Source organism: Choloepus didactylus, chromosome 1 (assembly GCF_015220235.1).
Source record: "Choloepus didactylus isolate mChoDid1 chromosome 1, mChoDid1.pri, whole genome shotgun sequence".
Taxonomy (NCBI): domain Eukaryota; kingdom Metazoa; phylum Chordata; class Mammalia; order Pilosa; family Megalonychidae; genus Choloepus; species Choloepus didactylus.
Genome location: NC_051307.1, coordinates 114,609,381 through 114,630,615, shown reverse-complemented (window position 1 = coordinate 114,630,615; position 21,235 = coordinate 114,609,381). Strand labels below are relative to the sequence as shown.

Genomic DNA, 21,235 nt, shown 5'->3' with positions numbered 1-21,235 from the left:
ACTCTTGCTTTTGGGGTGGCAGGAAGGGGGAAAGAAAAGCAGGGAAAAAAGACAAAGGACCAAGTGATTAAAAAACAAACTAATTAACAAAATAAATCTAGGTAGGACTTCCACTTGACCAAGATGGCAGTGTAAGACACTCCAGGATGCTGTTGTCCCATAGAATCTTTGAACAATTGTCAAGATCTGGAAAAGTCAGTTTGAGAAGGTACTAAAAATGGTACACTACAAAAAACTCAAATTAATGTGAATGTAGGCATTGAAGGACAAATTGAGAAGCAAGAGAGGTGCAACATTTACAGAAACCAAATAGCAAATGGCAGAAGAAAGTCCTGCATTATCAGTAGTTACTTGAAATGTAAATGGAATTAAATCTCCAGTCAACAGGCAGAGATTGGCAGAATGGATAAAAAAGCATGACCCAAATAGAGGCTGTATACAAGAGACTTACATTAAATTCAGAGATACAAGTAGGTTGAAATTAAAAGGATGGAAAAAATACACCTTGCAAGTAGTAACCATAACAGAGCTGAGGTAGCTGTACTAATATCAGATAAACTAAATTCTAAGTCAAAACCTGTTACAAGGGACAAAGAAGGACACTATATACTGATAAAGTGGCTAATTCAACAAGAAGACATAACAATTATAGATATATATGTACCTAATGGCAGAGCCCCAAAATATATGAAGCAAATAATGACAGATTTGGAGGGATAAATAGACAATTCTACATTAACAGTACAAGATTTATATGCCCAACTTTTAATAATGGATAGAAAATCTGGACAGAAGATCAATGAGGAGATAAAAAACTTGAATGATACCGTAAACTACTAGACCTAACAGATATATATAGAACACTTTACCCAATAGCAGCAGAACACACATTCTTCTCTAATGCACATGGATTATTCTTCAGGATAGACCATACACTAGGTCACAAAACAAGTCTCATTAAATTAAAAAATATTTAAGTCATACAATGAATCTTCTTCAACCACAATAGAATGAAGCTAGAAATCAGTAACAGAGGGAGAAATTGAGAATTCACAAATATGTGGAAATTAAACAATGTACTATTAAACAAAAATGGACTAAAGAGGGCATCACAAGGGAAATCAGGAAATATCTTGAGGCAAATGAATCTGAAATGATGAATGAAAAATATGAGAATCTCAATAAAGAGAGAAATTTTAAAAAGGAACCAAACAGAAGTCCTGGAATTGAAGAAATAAAGAAATCCTAAACTCAACAAAAAAAGATAAGTAACTCAGTTTAAAAATGGACAAAATTCTTGAGTAGACATTTCTCCAAAGAAAATACACAAATGGCCAATAAACACATGAAAATATACTCAACATTGTTAGCCGTTGGGGAAATACAAATCAAAACCACAAGGAGATACCATTTCAAATAAATACTGTTAAAAAAAATGGAACAAAACAAGTATTGGAAAGGATGTATAGAAATAGAATTGCTCATTCATTATTGGTGGGAATGTAAAATGGTGCCACTGCTGTGGAAAACAGTTTAGTGGTTCCTCAGAAAGTAAAGTATAGAATTACCATATGACCCAGCAATCCCATGTCTAGGTACCTGCCCCAAAGAACTGAAGGCAGGAAATCAAACAGATGTTTGAACACTGATTTTCATAGGGGCTTTATTCCACTATTGCCAGAGTGGAAACAACCTAAGTGTTCCATCAACAGATGTATGGTGGTATATACATACAATAGAATATTATTCAGCCATGAAAAGGGATGAAGTTCTGGTACATGCAATTACATGGATGAACCTTGAATACATCATGTTGAGTGAAATAAGCCAGACACAGAAGGATAAATATTGTATGATATCACTGATATGAAATAATTAAAATAAGCAAATTCAGAGTCAGAAACTAAGATACAGGTTACCAGAGATCAGGGTGGGGGTAGGGAATAGGGAGTTAATGTTTACTTGGTACAGGGTTTCTGTTTTGGGTGATGGAAAAGTTTTGGTAATGGATAGTGGTAATGGTAACACAACATTGTGAGTGCAATTAACACCACTGAATTATATATTTAAATATGATTGTATTACTTAGGGTTCTTTAGGGAAACAGAATGAATAAGAGATATCTATAAATATAAGATTTTATAAAAGTGCCTCACACAACTGTGTATATGCACAAGTCCAAGTTCCGTAGGGCAGGCAGCAAACTGGCAACTCCAATGAAGGTGTTTGATGAACTCCTCAGGAAACACTTCGCTGGTAGCCGAAGAAGAAGTGAAGGTCCTCTATCTGTCTCACTTAAAAATCGTCAGCTGACTGGATTAAATCCAGCTGATCGAATTCTCTCATTGTAGAAGACACACCCTTTTGTTGATGTAATCAGTCACAGCTGCAGCCAATTGACTGATGATTTAATAAACCAGCCTATTGGTTTATTAACCAGCCACAAATGTCCTTGCAGTAATGGTTAGGCCAGTGCTTGCTTGACCAGACACCTGGACACCATCACCTGGCCAAGATGACACATGAACCTAACCATCACAGTGGTTAAAAGGGGAAATTTTAGGTTGTATATATGTTACTAGAATAAAAAAGATTTAAACCATAGGATTGTACCTTACAGTGAACTCTAATGGAAACTAAGGACTACAGTTAATAGTATAATTATGAAAATATTGTTTCATCAATTTAGCAAAATTACTACACATACAAGGTGTTAATAATAGGGAAAATCATGGGGGTGGGTATTTGGGAACTCTGTATTTTCAGCATGATTTTTCTGTCAACCTACAATTACTCTAATAAAAAAATTATTTTGAAAATCAACCTGGGTGATTAGAGCATAAAGCACTCTATGTTGCTGTGAGATATCAATAACTTTTTTCTGCTTTCCTGTTTGGAAAGGTACTTACAACTTTTCAGAATAGCATTTCCAACCAAGTAATAGTCTTGTCTATGACCCACAGTAAGAAACCCTTTTCCCGTCTTCCAAGATCATGATTGTCAAAAGTAGATTGAGGTAGTATACACATCCCTATCCCTTTATCCACTGTTCATTCTTTCCATTTGTACAATTGTATGCAGAGCATACAATTGCTCCACAGAAGAACACAAAGCTTTGTAAATCAGCATGGAAGAATTATTTACTGTATCTATTTATCCTTTCAGTCCATTTGGTATATAATTTGAGATTTTGTGTAAATATATACCATAACCCCTACATTAGTAATGATGAGAATGTTTCCTTTTTGGACTGATTCTCTTACCTAACTCTAAAGAACGCTTATGTTTGTAACCGGGAAGAGGAGTCCGTTGCTGGGAGTGAGAGAATTGTCTGGGGAATCCTTCTAGAGTGTTTATTTCCAACTTCACTTTCCATGTAGAAATACCTATTTACAAAAGGAGTTCTTTCCCCTGTAGTTACAGAGGATTTGGAAATCTGATCCAGTATGCAGTGCGATGTTGGTCTTGTAAGGAAGTCTGAGCCCTCTCTCCCTTAAAATGAGAATTCGAAAGCAGTGGGGAAGTGATGTTGGACCTATCAGAGCATTGCTAACAGACAGCCTATTACAGTATTTAATAAAAACAGAAACAGCATGCCTATCATAGGCTAATAAATCCTACCTCCTGCACGCTTTGGAAACAGTATGAAACAGCTTTAACGGAGCTTCAGATAACTAATTTGGAGCGTGGCTGTCTAGCGTGCCTGTCACTCCTATTGTCCTTCCAAACTCTTTCAGACATTTTGAGCAGGGAGTATTAAAGCTATGAGTTAGCAAGGGTTGTGACATTAATGGTCCAAAAGGCTTTAGGCACGAGCGGTAATGATGATTACCCGTGCCTATTTGGAAGACTGCACTGGATCGCTGTCATTAAAAATTAAGCGTGGTTTTTGAGGAAGATGTGACAACTACCGGAGGTAGGATTTGCATGTAAAACAAAGGAATCTGTTGCTGTTTCATGCTTTTTGTTTGCTCTGTGCGGTGTGGTGAATTGCAGCCAGGTGCGGAGTGAGAAGCAGGAAGGAGAGAGAGAGGGGAGTGGGAGACCGATATGCTTTGAGCAAAACACAGTGGGTAGTATTGTGTTTTCTGACAAAAAATGCCTTGGGGACAAACTGGCTCCAGCCTTGTAGACTGCTGAGTGTGCATTCCACGTTGCTTTTCCCGTGGAGCAGAATGCTTAGAGGTCATGGAGAAAGCAGTTTGTTTCTTATCTGTGGTACCAGCTGGGCTTTTGGCAGGGTTGAGTGAGGACTTTGGTGGGTAGGAGGCGTAAAGGTCCGAGAAAAATAAAAAGCAGGAAGCTGTCTTTAAGACTTGAAACCTGTTAGATAAATATTTTATTCCCACGGTCAATGTGCTTTGTAGCCAGTGTCTTAATTTTTGAAAGGGGGAAATTGGAGGATTATGTCCCTGATAAAGAACTATTCAGATTTAATCTCTAATAAAAGAAAATTGGGTCCCTTCGTCCATTTTGCATATTGAAAGGCTGATCCGCACTGTTTGTATTAATGGTTTTGCTAAAGCAGAGCAAGAGTTTTAGACTAGAAGAAAGGGATTTCTCTCTATTACTGCTCTAGCTTTTAAACAACTGCCGGGCTGCAGATGGAAATGGTGATTCGTTAGAGGTTATAGACTTGATGTTTTGCCTTTTTTTTTTTTTTAATGAGCAGCATAAAGCACAATTCTCCTTGACAAATGAGAGGAGCAGTTGGATTCCAAAGTCCAGTGGATAATGAGTGGGTTTGCAAAGGAACTTATACTGCTTTGTACTTTATTATGGGATCGGTATAGCTCAATCAGAAGAGGAAATCACAGGCTGAGATTTTTAAAGCTAAAATGCAATGATCAGAAGCCAGTGTTTCCCCAACTTGATCTATGGTGCAAGTTTCAGTATTTGTCATTGCACATGACCCTCAATGTGAGGTGGCAGAAACGTAGTGAGTGATTTCCTCGGTGGTGTTGTGTTATTTCCCCGAGGGACTTCACAACTCCAAGAAGTAAAGGTGTTACTTTACGTTTGAAAAAAAATTCTATATTCTGATGCATTGATTTGGTTATAACGAATGGCAAAGATGCACAAAATTACTGTATATTTATAAAAGAATAGAATATTCTTCAAATGCCTCTAAAATTTCTATAATAATGCAATATTAACTAGGAATAAAAGTGAAGGAAAATATTGTATGTTTGTTTTCAGTTAAATAATGAAATTAAGGCTTAATAAATAATGAAATAATAAATAATGAAATAATGAAGTGGGGTTTTTGCTCTTCTCGGTGCAGTTGAGTTTGAACATTTGTGAGCTGCTGTGTATATACTGCCACTCACATACAAAGTTGAAATGGTGGGTGACATCTGTGATTCAAGTTGTGTGTCCTTCTTTCCTAATGGTGTGATGGATATTACTGAACCATCAAATGCTCTTAGCTACTCTTTATGTGACAAAACATTTGTCTATGAGATGACTATATGGAAGTCCTGATGCAAGTGATGTCTATGACAGTTTCAGATGTGACCAGTGGAATGTGTGACCTTGACCTTGTAAAGTCCCATTCTTTACCCAACTGAGATAACCAATCAAGAATGCGTAAATATGAAGAGATAACTCACAATACACAAACAGAAGTACATACACATATGTTACTTATTGTTTTGAGAAGTTTACCACTGAACATTATTTCTATTGTTTTCACTAATTTCATTTATTTCAAAAGAACTTCCGATTGCTCTGGTCTTACCAATATCTTCTGAATCTAATCAAATCAAGTGTCTATTTTAGAGGCAATTCATGTCACAAAAGTTTTCAACAGCAGAAATTATTTATGAAGTGTGATCATGCCTCTCACACTTTACTGATAAACTAAAATGATTTTTCACAATTTTCACAGATATATGGTAAAAGTTCCTATAGCAACTCTTGATGATGTATGTGTCTAGGCTGTACCCCCACAACATGAAAAAATAGAGGGGGGCTGTGGTGATTCTTTTGTCTTTGTAAACTGTGGAGAAAGCTACATCACGTAATTTAGTCAAAACAATCACTTTGGGTCACAAATTAATTTCATTTCCTGTTTACATTGGTAAATATCAACCAAAACATTTCTAGATACCCTTTCCTTTCAACTTCTGTCACATCTGGTAAAGAAACACTAGAAATTATCTGGCTATAAATAAAAAAAGTCTGGAAGCCACCCTGACAAAAAATGTAATCAAAGTTTTAGTCATTCTTGTTTCCTCAGTCCTCATGGATGCAGCCATCATATCAGCAACCAAGACATTGAGAATCCAGGGTTGTCCTTGTTCTTGATCTCTCTCACACACTCACAGGCATCATTTTATGTTATTGGTACATAGTGGACCAGACATTTCTCAAACTAACACGATCTTCTCATTCATCCTCTCCCTCCTCTCATCAAAATACGATTAAAAAAAAAAGTGTCTTTCAAACATTTTCAGGCTATTATATCAAAGAAAAAGGTAGACTACTATATTAATGCATATATATTTATCAAAGAAAAAGGTAGACTACATTAATGCATATATAATATAATCCTAATTTTGTTAATACATGTGTTTATATGAAAAATCTGGAAAAAGTACATCAAAATGTTAGCAGTGGTTATCTCAGTGTGTTTTATTCTCTTTATTTATTTGTGTGGTTGCTAACTTCATTTCAAAAAGCATGTTTTCTATTAATAGCCACAAGAAGGCTAATATAAAAGTTTATCTAAATTTCCGTTTCCTGCCATGTTGCCTTCTTTGCCTTTTATCACACTCTTAAACCCTCTACTTCCTCTTCCCAAACCCTTAAGTCAGCTTTTGGTCCAGGCAAAACTGAATCGAGGTGTCATTCCCCTATCAGAGGCTTTGCTCCTTGGATTTCTTGGGACGTGTGTCATCATTTCTCAGAAATATACCCTGACTCTGTAACTCAGGTTTCCTAGAAAAGGAGATTATATGGATGTGTGTGCGTGTGTGTACGTGTGTGTGTGTGTGATTTCTTCTTATTTTATAGGGACAGAATTTTTCATTCTCTTTTGCTGGTTCCTCATTATCTCCTAAATCTTTAAATGTTAGAATGCACCATGGCTCTACTTGAAACTGCTTCTTTATATGTACTTACTCCCTAGAGAAATGAGTCCAATCCAGACTCAAGCCCTTAGAAACTATCCATACACAGACTGCTCACAAATTCTAATCTCTAACTTGGAGTCCCCCATAGTTTCCTTACTTACATATCCAATACCCATGCAACATTTCCACCTGGGTGTCTTGTAGGTATCTCACACTAATATCAAAACCAAATTTCTAAACTTCCACATAAATGTCCTCCTCCCCCATTTAAGTAAATTCCAACTCTATTCTTCCAGTTGTGCAGAAGAAAAATCTTGGTGTCATCCTTGGCTCCCCACTTTCCCTCATACCTCAGAGGAAATCCCATTGCTTCTACCTTCAAAATACATCCAGAATTCAATTACTTGTTATTATTTCTGCTGTGCTACCACTCTGGGTAAATTACCAACACCTCTCACTTAGATTATTGCAATATTTTTATAATTGGTCTCTTTCTTCTGCCTCTCTCTGCCCCCATATATGCATTTTGTTCTGCACCCAACATGAATGGTCATTTCAAAATTGAAGCAAAATCGTAATATCTTCTGCTCAAAAGCTTCCAATGTCTTTCCATTGGACTCCAAATAAAAGCCAAATGCTTACAGAGTCCACAGGCCAGGCATGACCAGCACTACATAGTTCCTTCCCTGCCTCTTTTCCTACTGCTTTCACACTCAGCCTCAGCCACACTGGCTTCCTGGCTGGTCCTCAAACCCACGAGGCACTCTCACACCTCAAGGTCTTTAAGTATCCTGTGCCTCCTATCTAGAAAAGTCTTCCCCTAGATAGCCACATGACTCAGTCTCCTACTTCCTTCAAATCTCTGCAAAATGACTTCCCTGAAAAACATCTTTCAAAGCACACCCCCTTATATACTTCCTATTCCCAGTCCCTGCTTTTTCTTTTTCTATAGAATAACATATTACCCCCTTATATGTTCAGTTTTTTATTGTCTATCTTTCATACTAGAATGTAAATTCTGTGAGAGCAGATTTTGTTTAATTCCATAATGTATGCACAGCACCTATAATAAGGTTTCTTTTGTATTAGGCACTCTAAGGAATTGTCAAATGAATGAATTAATTGTTGAGTAGCGGAATCAGTTTTGTACCACTAAAATCCAACAGTAACATCAGGCTCCAAGCATGGTTTTCAACCTTGGGGTCAGAGCTCTGTGCATAAAACCCTATTGCCTTTTCCAAAGAGGAAAGTACTGAACACCTTCAAGAAAGTCAAGGAGATTTATCAAGATGATTTTCTTTCTCCTCTCTACATAGGAGGGAAAAAATCACATCACTGATTCCAATCTATGTCAAAGCAAAGAAAAATTCAATTTGCCTGAATTTGATTTTATCCAAGAAATACTTCTATTTCAAAAATGGATTTTTCACAGATTCCCTATATATTTGAAAATGCAGGCAGACACATCCTATAGTTTCTCTGCTCTCCCCTAGTGATGAGGGAAGGGATGATGAAACTAGATTGGAAGGTAGGTTTGGTTGGGGTTAATTTGCCATTCAGGGCATACAAGCCCCAGTAGCTGTGTAACCACAGGAACCAATCAACAATAATCAATAATTGTACTATTCATTTGCATTCTCAAAATCTACTTTGTCAGTCTTATGTTATGGTTAACATTGAACATCTTTACCATTCATAAAAGGTACATGGTTTCAAATAATTGAAAGATAATAAAATAATCATATTGCCCAAATTGGGTATAAATAATAATGCCCCATCCCATATTTCAAAAATTCTTTATAGTCTAAAGAGGTGGCATCATGTGGACAGCACATAGCAACTCAGAAAAGACCAGACTTTAGGAAAAGATAGTCCTGGTCTGAATGTCACCTTTTCTGCGTCATTGCTAAATGACCTTGGACACACTCCGTTTAATCTCACCAAGCCTCAGTTTCCAAAAATTGGTAATTAGCGGTGGTAAAACCTACCTCTCTGGGTTGAAGATTAAATGGACAATGTACGCCAGTGCCCTAGTAGAGCACATGGCACAGAATAGATGCTTAAAAAGTAACAGTTTTCTCATTATTATTGTCATTTAATCTTCACAGCTTGCCTAAGCAGCAGGTTTCATAATTTCCATTGAACAGATGAGAAAACTAAGGTGTCGAGAAATAAATCAAGTTTGCTCTAGGTCAAAGAGCTAGTAAGCGATCCAAATTTACTCTCCCTCCAGCCACAGAAACTCCTGATAAATAGAATGTCAGATAAACCATCTTTAATATATTTAGTGACTAAAGACCTCCAGTGATTGGGGAAATTTTGTCAAAGGCAGGATTTGAAGAAGAGATTCTTCTTTCTTCTTTGAACAATGACGGTTTTTGTTTATGTTTGTCTTCCCTGAACAGTCAACTTAAACTCCTGTGAAACAACCCTAAATGAATGCAAATTTACTCATTTTGAAACTTTCAGTCACTAGACATGCAATAAAATGGAGCTTTGGAGCAGAGCACCAGCTTCACAGCCCTGCAGAACTTGGTTTGAATCCCAGTTCTGCCTGTTGCCCGTGGTTTAACCTTGCTGAACCTTTCCTCAGCAGAAATGTAGACAGCAATAATACATCACTCATGAGGTTGTTGTGAGGATTGACGAGGTAATCCAAACATAACTGGTAACACTGTGCTTGGCACAAGTTAAGTGCATAATGAAGATTACCTATTATAATTTTAGCTATTATTATTCAAAGTGAAACTTTAATTATACATATGTTATGACTCTGAAGGATTTGGTTTAAATTACCTCCTTTAGTTTTATTTCTTACTATCATGTCTCCACACTCATGCAACTGCTATCGTTTGAGAGTCATTTAAGCACCTAGGTATCCTTTAGGAGTTCAGGCTTTTGAGCCTCTGACTAACAGCAGAAACAGATTTTCCTGAAATGTGTGACATTTGCTCCTTTCTTATTTCGCCCAAAATGAAAAAAGGCAATTCTGGAAAAATCAAGAAAATGTCTGCTTCTCTGAGATACTAAACCTCATTTTATAGATTCATGTACCTGTGTCAGTTAGAACACCAACCAACCCAGGCTTGTTTAGCATCCAGCTTCAACATTTCCAGCAACTTCACTGTCTATAGTTGCACTGGCTGAATCACTAGAAAAGTGGCCCAATGAATACTTGTTCATACAATATGACTCCAGGGTACAACATGCATGAAATTGGCAATTAGCATCATCAATTATTCTAGATTTAGCATTACTAATATTTGAATGCAAAGGGAGTTTCATTTAATTATGCAATAAAATATTAGTACCTTCAATTAAACTATTGGAAAACTCTCAAATAATGATTTGCTACTTAAGTTAAACTCTCCTTTTCTTTAATCAATTCTGAACTTCATATTGCTCCAAACAACTTCTCAATTTTCAGATATGTGAAGCTTGGTTTTATGCAGCTAATGATTATATTCTGGTGGGCATTTCCTCAAATCCACTTCAATAAATGTGGATATGCCATAATCATAAAATTACACAGATTTTCAAGGTTTTGTTTTGTATTACTGTGCTTACAACATGTTTCTCCAAGAATAACCTATGCATTGTTCTACCATGGCTCTCATCACACTGTGCTGTAATCTTTAGTTCACTTATCTTGCTCCTTCCTTAAACTGTGAGGCCCTAGGAGGTTAAGGACTGGGTCATACTCATCACAGTATTTCCAGTGCCTAGAAGACTTTCTGACAGTAGCTAATGCTCCATAAATGTTTCTTAAATGAATGAATCAGTGATATCCACAGCAGAGTTCTGTGTCCAGTTTGACCCAAGGAGGGTAAATGACCAAATGGATACATCAGTCATACACCTCAGCAATATAGTGTTGCATGGAACTATTTCATGATGATAAAGGCTTGGACCTGCCATGTGCTTCCTAGCCTCTCATTCACCTATCCTCTTTCCTCTCCACTTGATGTTCTCAGGTCCATATCAGATGCTCTTTCTGACAGTTTCCCGGTACCTTCCTCTCTGCTGTCTGCCTGCAGCAGCTACACTATCTTTCTAAAGAGCATGGTGGAGCCTTCCATTACAAGCCAACTTTGAGTTTGACAGCCTCAGTCAACAAAAGCCTAAAACCCCTCCTCATCAAAGCACGGTGACGGATGAACCTGGGTGAGAATTTCAGCTCAGAGGGAGGGGAGGCAATAAATCAGCTGTCAAAACGTCAAGTCTGCTGACTTCTTAGGAAAGAAAGAGAATATGCTTATATTGCAGACAGGAGGGCTTTGATTTACATTTGCCAGCATTTGTACTAAATAAGGAAAATGTCAGATGAATCCCACATACAGGTTCCTTCTCATCTTGGTGTTTTCCTGAGTGTGAAATTAAAACCCCAGAGTATCCTAGACATGGGGCTCATTTTCCAATTCCAACAAATCCATTCAATGAGTAAAAAAAAAGTAGTTATTTAAATAGTAAAAGATGTACTTAAATTTCTGAAATGTAATTTTTAGCCCTGATAATTAGGGTACAAACTCATTGAAGGAAGGCATTATTTTTAAAATAATGATTATTTTTAAAATAATTTTCAGGTGAATAGAATTCTAGAAAATGCATATGGTGTTCATTTTTAAAAATAACTTTTTGCCTGATATGCCTTCTCCCCTTCACCCTATCCCCTGAGGTGAAGACCTACTAGAGAAGTCAAGTAAATGTCTTATCTTTATTTACCAGGCTGCTTGACTGGGAAGTTAGGGCTCTAGAAGCCACACAAGTCTTAATTCCACAGAATCCCCTTTGTACCTTATGGTATAGATAGGACTTTTATGGAAGAGGAAGTAAGGACTTGTGAGTCCTGTTGTTGCTTGTTTATTCATAGGATCATATTACTCACAGGTATTTCTGTGATATGAAGTGATTTACAAAACCAATCCATGTAGAGTTCTACTGAAGGAAAATTCAATTTGGAAATTTCTCAAAATAAAGCCCTTACTACATTACGTGTGTCTGGGGAATTCTACTGTGCTTTGTGACATAGCTCAGGATTGTATAAATAATGAGTTTGGTTTTATCATACTTTTTAAGTCTTTTTTTATTAAATTTTTCACTGAAAAGTTGGTAAAGGTCAAGCACCTGATTCCATAACTCATATCCACAAAGGTAAAGTATCTTTCCAAGTGAAACTCATGGAAAGTTAAAAATAGCCAACAATTCAAATGCAAATTTAGAATCTTTCTTGCTTTGCATCAGATGCAGAAGATCATTCTGGGCATGCTGCATATGGCACTTTATGAGAAGGAAAGAAGAGCAGTTGGTAAATCTTGCTCATGAAATTATTCTAGAATGTTTAGTGTCTGGCATTGTTGAGCAGCTGAAAATTCATGTAAAGAATCATGTAAAGAATTTGCAGCTCCATCAGATTGAACCAAAACTTCCTCAAAGGGACTGTGTGTTGGAAATAGTTCTGGAATCATTGATTGTCTTTGGATTTTTTTCCCCATCATCTAGTAGATTCCAAATCAAGAAATTATAGAACAAACTGACATCCAGAAGAAAATAAAACCTAACTTGAGAAGCAGAAGTATAACAGGAGTAATCCAGTTTCTTCTCTGTGAGGATGATCAATTTATGGTTTAACTTTGCTTCCTAGTGGTTTTATTTGGTCCTGTGTGGGGCTGGGGAATAGCCATGTGAAGTTCTCTGTATAGACAATTCAAGGCAAATATTTGCTTTTAAAACATAAAAATAGCGCAGCACAGAACTCAATTCTCTTTTGGAATGAATCTGAAGAAAAGTTGAGAGAGGGAAACGAACTTAATGTGTAAAGGAGAAGGAATGCTTAGATAATATGTTACCAAATTTGAGAACATCTTTTGGGGGTTTGGAAAAGATAACAATAGCCCTGGAACAGAGAAAAGTGGATAGAAAATGTCTATTTCAACCTGTTTCTCAGTCTTCTCAGTGTATTTCCCCATTGACAAGTGGATTTAGTGGCAGTTGAACTGAAACTGAAAAAAAATTAAAGAAATGGTATGAATAAAACAGATGTGCTCTAACAGAATAGGCCTATATGAAAAGTTGTCTTGTGTGCAATTTTGATTTCAGACATAAGAAGATGTTTAGTATGTTTACTAGAAGATTCTTCCCCAGGCCTATGAATGTGTTCAGGTGTCTATTTTTTAAAAAATTTCCATTCTTCCAACTTTTAATTTATCAGTCCTCATTTCATATGCATTCACTCATTTATTCATGCATTTTATTCAACAGTTGTTTACCAACCATCCACTATAGACTAAGCACTAGGATTTATATGGGGGTTACAACATTGAGTCAAATCAGAAACAACCCTCCCCATGAAAATTACAGTCCTGCTGAGAAAGGCATTATTGAAATAATCACACTAATAAGTATAAAATTACAAATGGAATAAGTGCTAAGAGATTCTTTAATTGGAGACATTAATGTAGTTAAGGATGCCCAGGAAGTCTCTGAAGAAGAGCTGACCAAGATGCTAAATGAAGAAGTGTAAAGGAAAGAAAAAAGAGTAAACGTGAAAGCAGCAGGGGTTGTAGAAAAGCTTCCTAGGCAGAGAAAAAGCATGTGCAAGGGCTCAAGCATGGCACATCCACTTATTCAACAAACTTCTATCAAGTGTTGTGTGTGTGTGTGTGTGTGTGTGTGTGTGTGCGAGAGAGATAGGGAGAGAGAGAGTTTCTTACCCTCATGGAGCTTACATCCCAGCCAGTAGCAATAAAAATATTAATAAGTTAGACAAAAAATAAGACTGTTACAGAGAGTAGGTGAGGTCTGTGTCTCTGACACACAGCTGTTGTGGCTAGAAGGCAGGGAGCAAGTAGCCTGTGGTTAGAGATAAGGAGGTAGGGGCAGATAGATCCTACATAGAAGGAGTTATTCTAAGAGCAATGCTCATAATTCCAAGAGCAATGAAAAGCCATCAAAGGCAGTAAGCAATGGATCAACAAGTTAGTTGTGCTTTGCAAAGATATCTCTGATTCCAATGTGGTGACCGAAATGAAGAAGAGCAAGAACAGATGCAGAGAAACCAGTTGAAAGGTTATTGTAGTAATCCAGATGATAGTAGCTTAGACCAGGTGGCAGTGAGATGACAGAAAACTGGCTGAAAGGAGACATGTTTAGGAAGCAATATCAGAGAGTTGGTGATGGCTTAAATTTGAAAGAATGGGGGTAAGGAAAAAGGTTGTATCAAGGATAATTCCAGATTTCCTTGGTTTGAATAACTGGATGGATGGTGAGGTTATTGAATTATGGAAGAGGACTCGAGTTCCCTTTCAAAAAACCTCCATTTCCTTGCTCTCCACTTATTTTTTAAGGCTCCAATTTATGAATTCTGGCCATACTGCTTTCCTGTGACTTCTCTCTTGATTCTTTCCAAGGATCTCTTTATCACCTTATCTGTTAGCCTTTTCTCAGTCTCATAACTTTCAAACACTCTAGAGCATTCAAAACTATTGAACTTTTTACTTCAAATCCTCTCTTCCTTTGGACTTACTGATGCTTAACTTCCCAGGTTCTCCTCCTTCCTTGAAGTTCTTTCTAATCTTGTCCCCTTTGTTGGATTCTCTTTTTTCCATCCCTTCTTTTTTTAGAGCTTTTCAGTAGTTTAAAATATCACCTTTCTCCACTTAAATCTGAAACTCTCTCAAGCTGTGACCTTGGTCTCTAACCCAAGTCCTACGTTGCCTACTACCTACTAGATATTTCCCTGATTACCATCCTGAGACTTCAAAGTGCACTTGCCAAAAGTAAACTCGTGTCAAGACCTAACATATTCACTCCACCTCATGTTTCTAGTCACGATCAATTTCCCAAACACCCGTATTTTAAAGCCAAGAATTGTCTTTGACTCCTCCTCCAACCATAGACCTGATCTGCCTCAGTCCTACTGATTCTTCCTTCAAAACAACTTTTGCATCTGTGCCTTTATTCCTCCCCATACAGATAAAGCCCTGTTAATCTCACACCTTGACTAATAAGAGTTTGCTAACTAGTCGCCTTGTCCTACAGTCTGATATTTTTCAGTGTGGTCATTGAATCACCTGCATGAGAATTATATGAGGGAGCTTTTGAAAAATATCATTTCATGTGACCTATATTTAATGTAAGAGTCCTTTAGGATAAGTCCTTGGTGAATCTATCACACATAAAGTTTGAAAAAGCAATCTCTTCCTGTCTTGGTTTCTTTCTCATAGATTTTCCAAATGAAATTTTCCAAAGCACGGCTTTGACCATGGAACTTCCCCAATCAAACATTAAATGGTGTTCTCTTAACCAAATAAATGAAATTTCCCAGGACTGGCTCATCAAGATCCTTTCATTTCGGGTGCCAGATAAATTCCCATCGTAATCTTCACTCTCTGGCCCTTCTCTTTTTTTTTTTTTTTTTTTTTTTTTTAATCATTTTATTGAGATATATTCACATACCACGCAGTCATACAAAACAAATTGCACTCTCGACTGTTCACAGTACCATTACATAGCTGTACATTCATCACCTAAATCAATCCCTGACACCTTCATCAGCACACACACAAAAATAACAAGAATAATAATTAGAGTGAAAAAGAGCAATTGAAGTAAAAAAGAACACTAGGTACCTCTGTCTGCCTGTTTGCTTCCCCTACTTTTCTACACATCGATCCATAAACTAGACAAAGTGGAGTTTGGTCCTTATGGCATTCCCAATCCCACTGTCACCCCTCATAAGCTACATTTTTATACAACTGTCTTCGAGATTCATGGGTTCTGGGTTGTAGTTTAATAGTTTCAGGTATCCACCACCAGCTACCCCAATTCTTTAGAACCTAAAAAAGGTTGTCTAAAGTGTGCGTAAGAGTGCCCACCAGAGTGATCTCTCGGCTCGTTTTGGAATCTCTCTGCCACTGAAGCTTATTTCATTTCCTTTCACATCCCCCTTTTGGTCAAGAAGATGTTCTCCATCCCACGATGCCGGGTCTACATTCCTCCCCGGGAGTCATATTCCACGTTGCCAGGGAGATTCACTTCCCTGGGTGTCTGATCCCACGTAGGGGGGAGTCTGGCCCTTCTCTTACTTTGTGCTACAACTGTTCAAATATGCTTATCTGTCCTCATGCCTCATTCTTTGGCCCATGCACTTCAGATTTCTTGGAAAGATCCCCTTTCCTGCTCAATTTCGCCTGTCGAAATCCTACCAGTCTTCAAATGGTCCTTCATGGATAAAGACTTCCATCCTCCCCTCCCCTCCTTTCTCTTCCCTTTCTATTCCTTGCTCTCTAAGCTGGAAGGAACCTCTCCATCCTTTGAACTCCAACAAAAGGTTTTATCTTTTGCCACTTAGTTGTCACATAATTATACATATGCATAATTTTTTCTTTTATTTTATTCTACTTATGAATTTTATGAAGAACTATGTTTTGTAAAGAGACACAAGGATGGAATAGAAAGAAAATTGAGGTGGATACAAAACCCATCTAGTGTGTGTCCTTGGGCAAACCATTTGACTTCTGTGAACTTCATTGCCTCCATTTGTTAAATGGGGTAGTGTCACTTGTCTTATAGAATTTTGGTCAGTACACGTTGAGGTGTCTCATAAAACTTTGGCTTCTATGAAATTGCCAATATTCAGTCATTTTCACCTTCAAAAAATGGAAATTTCATAATACCCAGCAGTTCTCAACATTTCAGTACATTTTCCTTTAAAATATCTTTGTGTCTCATACTATGCTTTGCATGTATTTCACACATCAGTCCCTTGCTTGTTGAATAAAGTAACGTTATCATTATTGGCCTGCAGAGACAATTAGAGAGAAGAAGAGAGCAAACTGCACTGACATCAAGTAGGCAAACTATTAATCTAACTCAGTGTTTGCCCTTGCTGGTTCCTTTGCCAAAGCAGGTGAACAAACAGCAATTTTAACAATAAGCTAAAGCAAGCTTTTTTCTAATGAGAGAATTCTGTTCAATAAAGGTCAGTGGGAAAAGTAACAACAATTATTGTCTCTTGTTTATGGTCCATCTGGGCATCATGCAAACTTGCCCAAATTTCTCTCCTGTGCATTACCTTACCTAGATTTAATCTAAATAACACTTCACTCCACTTGGCTGGGATTCTTTGTCATTAATCAGAATAGCAATGACATTTTCAAATGTGGCTTCCATGAAAAGTATGCACATTTTGTCTCCTCAGCTATCTTTCCCTACACTGTTATGAAAAGACCTCTTGACCAATTAATCCAAAGGAAACTCTTAGCTTGAAAAGGCTCAGTGTTATGTCGCCTATAAAGGTAAATGGCCTAGGAAGGAATTGATGTTGTTTCTATGGTCTTACTCAGTTTTAAGTCTTCAGACTTATCTGCCCAAGAAAAGATTCTTTGTCTGATGCTTCCTTTGTAAGAAAATAATAATAATAATTTTTCCTAACAAGGCATTATGCTAAAGTCTATCCTCAAGGAGATTACAAATTACCCAAGAGGTATATCAAGTTCAGAGGAATTAGGAGTGAGATAAATGTCATAAGAAAAGTACACAGTGCTTTGGATATTTTATTAGATCAAGAAAATTTAAAAATAGAAGCTAAGTAAAGGGTAGTAACAGGGTTCCAATCCCATTTTTTGCCACTTTTGTGGCATCTATGTGACCTTGAGCAAGTTGCTTAACATCTCTGCGTCTCTGTTTCCTCCTCCGTCACAATGGGGTCATAATACCCACCACTTAGGGGTTTTGTGTAAGTTAAATAAAATCATGTATGTCAGGTGGTGAGTACTGTGTAGCACATAGAAGCCTGTCAATACATAGCATTTTTTTTATTGTGAAGGTGGGAGTGAGAAATCGTGCCAAATGCTGCAGAAAGTTCAAGAGGAAGGGCTTCAGATTTTGTGATTTGTGATTTGGATTTCACTAATTCATTAGTGAAGTGGGAAATCATTTTCAAAAAATGGTGAGGAGTCAAAATCAGGTTGCGATTTCATTACCCCTGAGCAGTTGGGAGAGAGCAGACTATTCTTTCAATGGAAAACAAAACAAAACAAAAGTGTTCCCCCAAAGGAAAGCAAGTGAGAGCAGTTGACAAAGGCCAGTAGGAGGCAGCAGTGGGTAAGGATTCCCTTTGGATCAAGAGGCTGGCTGTGAGGACGTCTTGGTAGTTGATGAACCATCACCTTTTCTTACTGCATAGGTTGCACATTGAATTCACAATGAAATCATCCCCTATTCTCACAACTCTGCATGGTGGGCATCAATCATCATCTCTGTTTTTGGACAGTAAAACTGAAATTCAAAGGGATTGAAAGTCTTGTCCCAAGTCCCACAACCTGTAATGCAGAGCCAGGCTTTCAACCCAATTCCTGTGCCTCTAAACCCAACAGTCTTTCTCCCAGGCCATACTACCTGACCTAGGTACAAATCCATCGTCTCTGTCCCTGGAGCCTGCTTCACCAAGCCATGGACATTTCAAGAGAAGATTTGGAGGATAAAACAATGGCTTATTTTTTTATGTGGCCATTGCTATAATAAGACCTTTAAAATGTCAACAATGAGACCCATCACGTATTGCACACTTTATTTGTGGCAGGCACTTTATACAACAACATCAGCTACAGCTTGCACACTGTGCCGGTTTGAATGTATTGTGTCCCCCAAATGCCATTATCTTTGTGGTCTTGTGGGACAGACGTTTTTGGTGCTGGTTGGATTTGCTTGGAATGTGCCCCACCCAGCTGTGGGAGATGATTCTGATGAGATGTTCCCATGGAGGCGTGGCCCCGCCCATTCAGGGTGGGCCTTGATCAGTGGAGCTATATAAATGAGCTGACTCAGAGAGACGGAACTCACTGAGTGCAGCTGGGAGTGATGTTTTGAAGAGGAGCAAGCTTGTTAGAGAGGAACGTCCTGGGAGAAAGCCGTTTTGAGGCCGGAGCTTTGGAGCAGACGCCAGCTGCCTTCCCAGCTAACAGGTTTTCTGGACGCCATTGGCCATCCTCCGGTGAAGGTACCCGATTGCTGAGGTGTTACCTTGGACGCTTTGTGGCCTTAAGACTGTAACTGTGTAGTGAAATAAACCCCCGTTTTATAAAAGCCTATCCATCTCTGGTGTTTTGCATTCTGGAGCATTAGCAAACTAGGACACACACCCTCATTCAGTGTAAGATATTGAGCTAAGCACTTCACATGCACATTCTCATTTAAAGCTCAGACCAGTCCTAGGAAATGAGTGCTAGTATAATCTTCATTTTACACTTCAGAAAACTGAGGCTCTGAAAGAGTAATCGACTTGCCTAAGGTAACACAACTTGGTGGCAAAGCTAGGAGTTGAGCTGAAGCCAGCCTGACTCCCAAAGCTGACTTGACACCTGCTGCCATCTCTGCCCAGGAGCTGGTGTTCACAGGCCCCTGATGTGAGGGCCTGGACTGCAGCTCCGAAGAGGGCCATGCCCAGAGCTCAGCAATACAGATGGAAGCACGTGATGCTCGCACCAAGGTCTTGTGGGCAGCTGGCTCAGGCAATCTCCATTTCTGCAGATTACGACCCAGTCTTTGCTCTCTCCTTACCCATCAAGTAACCCCCTAATGTATGATGCTGTTCCTCATCCAGATGCCAACAAAAGTTGATAGATAGGATTCTACATAGTAACTGTGGAAGGATAATTTAACAGAGCTCCCATCACAAACTGCCACACTGAGATGCAGTGAAAGGAAAAATAGAGTTAAGCAAAGAAGCAAAATATTTTATAACAGATTTCACATTTTTCCCCTAATATATCATCAAATTGTTTTTATAGTTTTCTGCAGCCTTATCTTTTGAATAACAAAACCAAAAACTGATTCTATTCTTCTGCCACCAATCTCTAAAACAATTCAGGTTGACAACCCATTTCAGATAAAATATTAATATGTCGCAGTTTTCCTTGCCTAATATTTTCCATAAGCCAATATATATCAGTTGCATTATAAGTTTTCTTTCCTTCCCATTCCATTATCCTCAAATCAGCTTTGATCTAATCAATTTAATACATCGGCTGCTTTCCTATAAAATCACCTTTCCCCAGTCTAAGTAGAATTTGGATGACAGGTTCTTCCATTTCTATACATGTTATGTATTTGTAAGTATTTTAACTAAAAAAAAATACTAATTATCCTTGCTTTAACTTTTCCTTAAATTATAGAAATGCAAACTGCATTACCCTGAAATTATAATTTATATTCAAAAGCAGTGACCTAATAAGTTACACATTTTGAGCCTCGGTAGTCTGCTAGATTAGTGAATAAATACCACAGTCACTTCTGACAAAGCCTTAGTGGTGCTTAGATTTCTTTGTTCTGTGCTAGGTACTGCAGAGTTTGATGTTATCCATATTTCAAAGGTATAATAAGAGCTAAGGGTTTCTTACTGGTAGTTCTTCAATAAAGATAAGCAGAAAAAAACTGTCAGTGTTATCTCGGCTGCATTTTTGCACTATTTGTCACCAAGTTTCCTCTAAAAGGATATTACATTAATTCATATTCACAAAAGCACATCAATTTTAATGAAACATTAAAGTAAAATTGAACCTGAACCTTGACCTGAAACTTGAACTTTTAAATTGCTGCCTATCTAAAGTCAGATAAGATTTATGATAGATAGATAAAACGAGAGGAAAGAATCCAATTTCCTTTATTGTTCTGTCTCATTCCATCTGGCACCATGCTAGAACAAAAAGAAGAAAACCCAGTTTGTAGGCCAGTCTTGGTCTCAATGTGTTTATAAGGTTTGGTGAAAAAAAATGCAAGGATGAACCAGATATTGGTTCAACATAAACTTAGACTTTTAGGAATTGCTTCTGAAAACAAAATGCAAAACAAAATACATGGACAGGTTATTGAAACACAAGAAATTATAGAGACTATGCCCTGGAGAGAGAAAGGGAAAGAGATTTTGGCTGAGGACAGGAACATCACACAGCATTGAGCATTATCTGGTCAGCTTTAGAGAGTCTTGTGGTACTAGGGGATTGTTCAGATTGGTTTTCCCAAAAATAAATCCTTGAGGAAGAATTGGGATATGCAAAGAAGAAAAGGTAGATAATCGAAAAAAATTATTGAAAAAGAACATACCAAAACCAAATTGTTTCAACAAAAAAATTAAAATAAATAATAGCTAATATTTATTGATT

General features: G+C 37.6%; 1 protein-coding gene across 2 annotated transcripts in view; it reads left to right on the top strand.

Moving 5' to 3' along the window:
* The first annotated feature begins 3,701 nt into the window (after nucleotides 1–3,701).
* KCNMB2 (potassium calcium-activated channel subfamily M regulatory beta subunit 2) overlaps nucleotides 3,702–21,235 on the top strand; it is a 273,702-nt gene continuing 256,168 nt past the window's right edge. Inside the window, exons 1-2 of one of the 2 annotated variants that reach the window (XM_037824254.1) lie at nucleotides 3,702–3,916; nucleotides 11,051–11,240. The gene's annotated coding sequence lies outside the window, so the exon portion shown is untranslated. The remainder of the gene's footprint in view (nucleotides 3,917–11,050; nucleotides 11,241–21,235) is intronic. The other variant, XM_037824169.1, reaches the window with a different exon arrangement.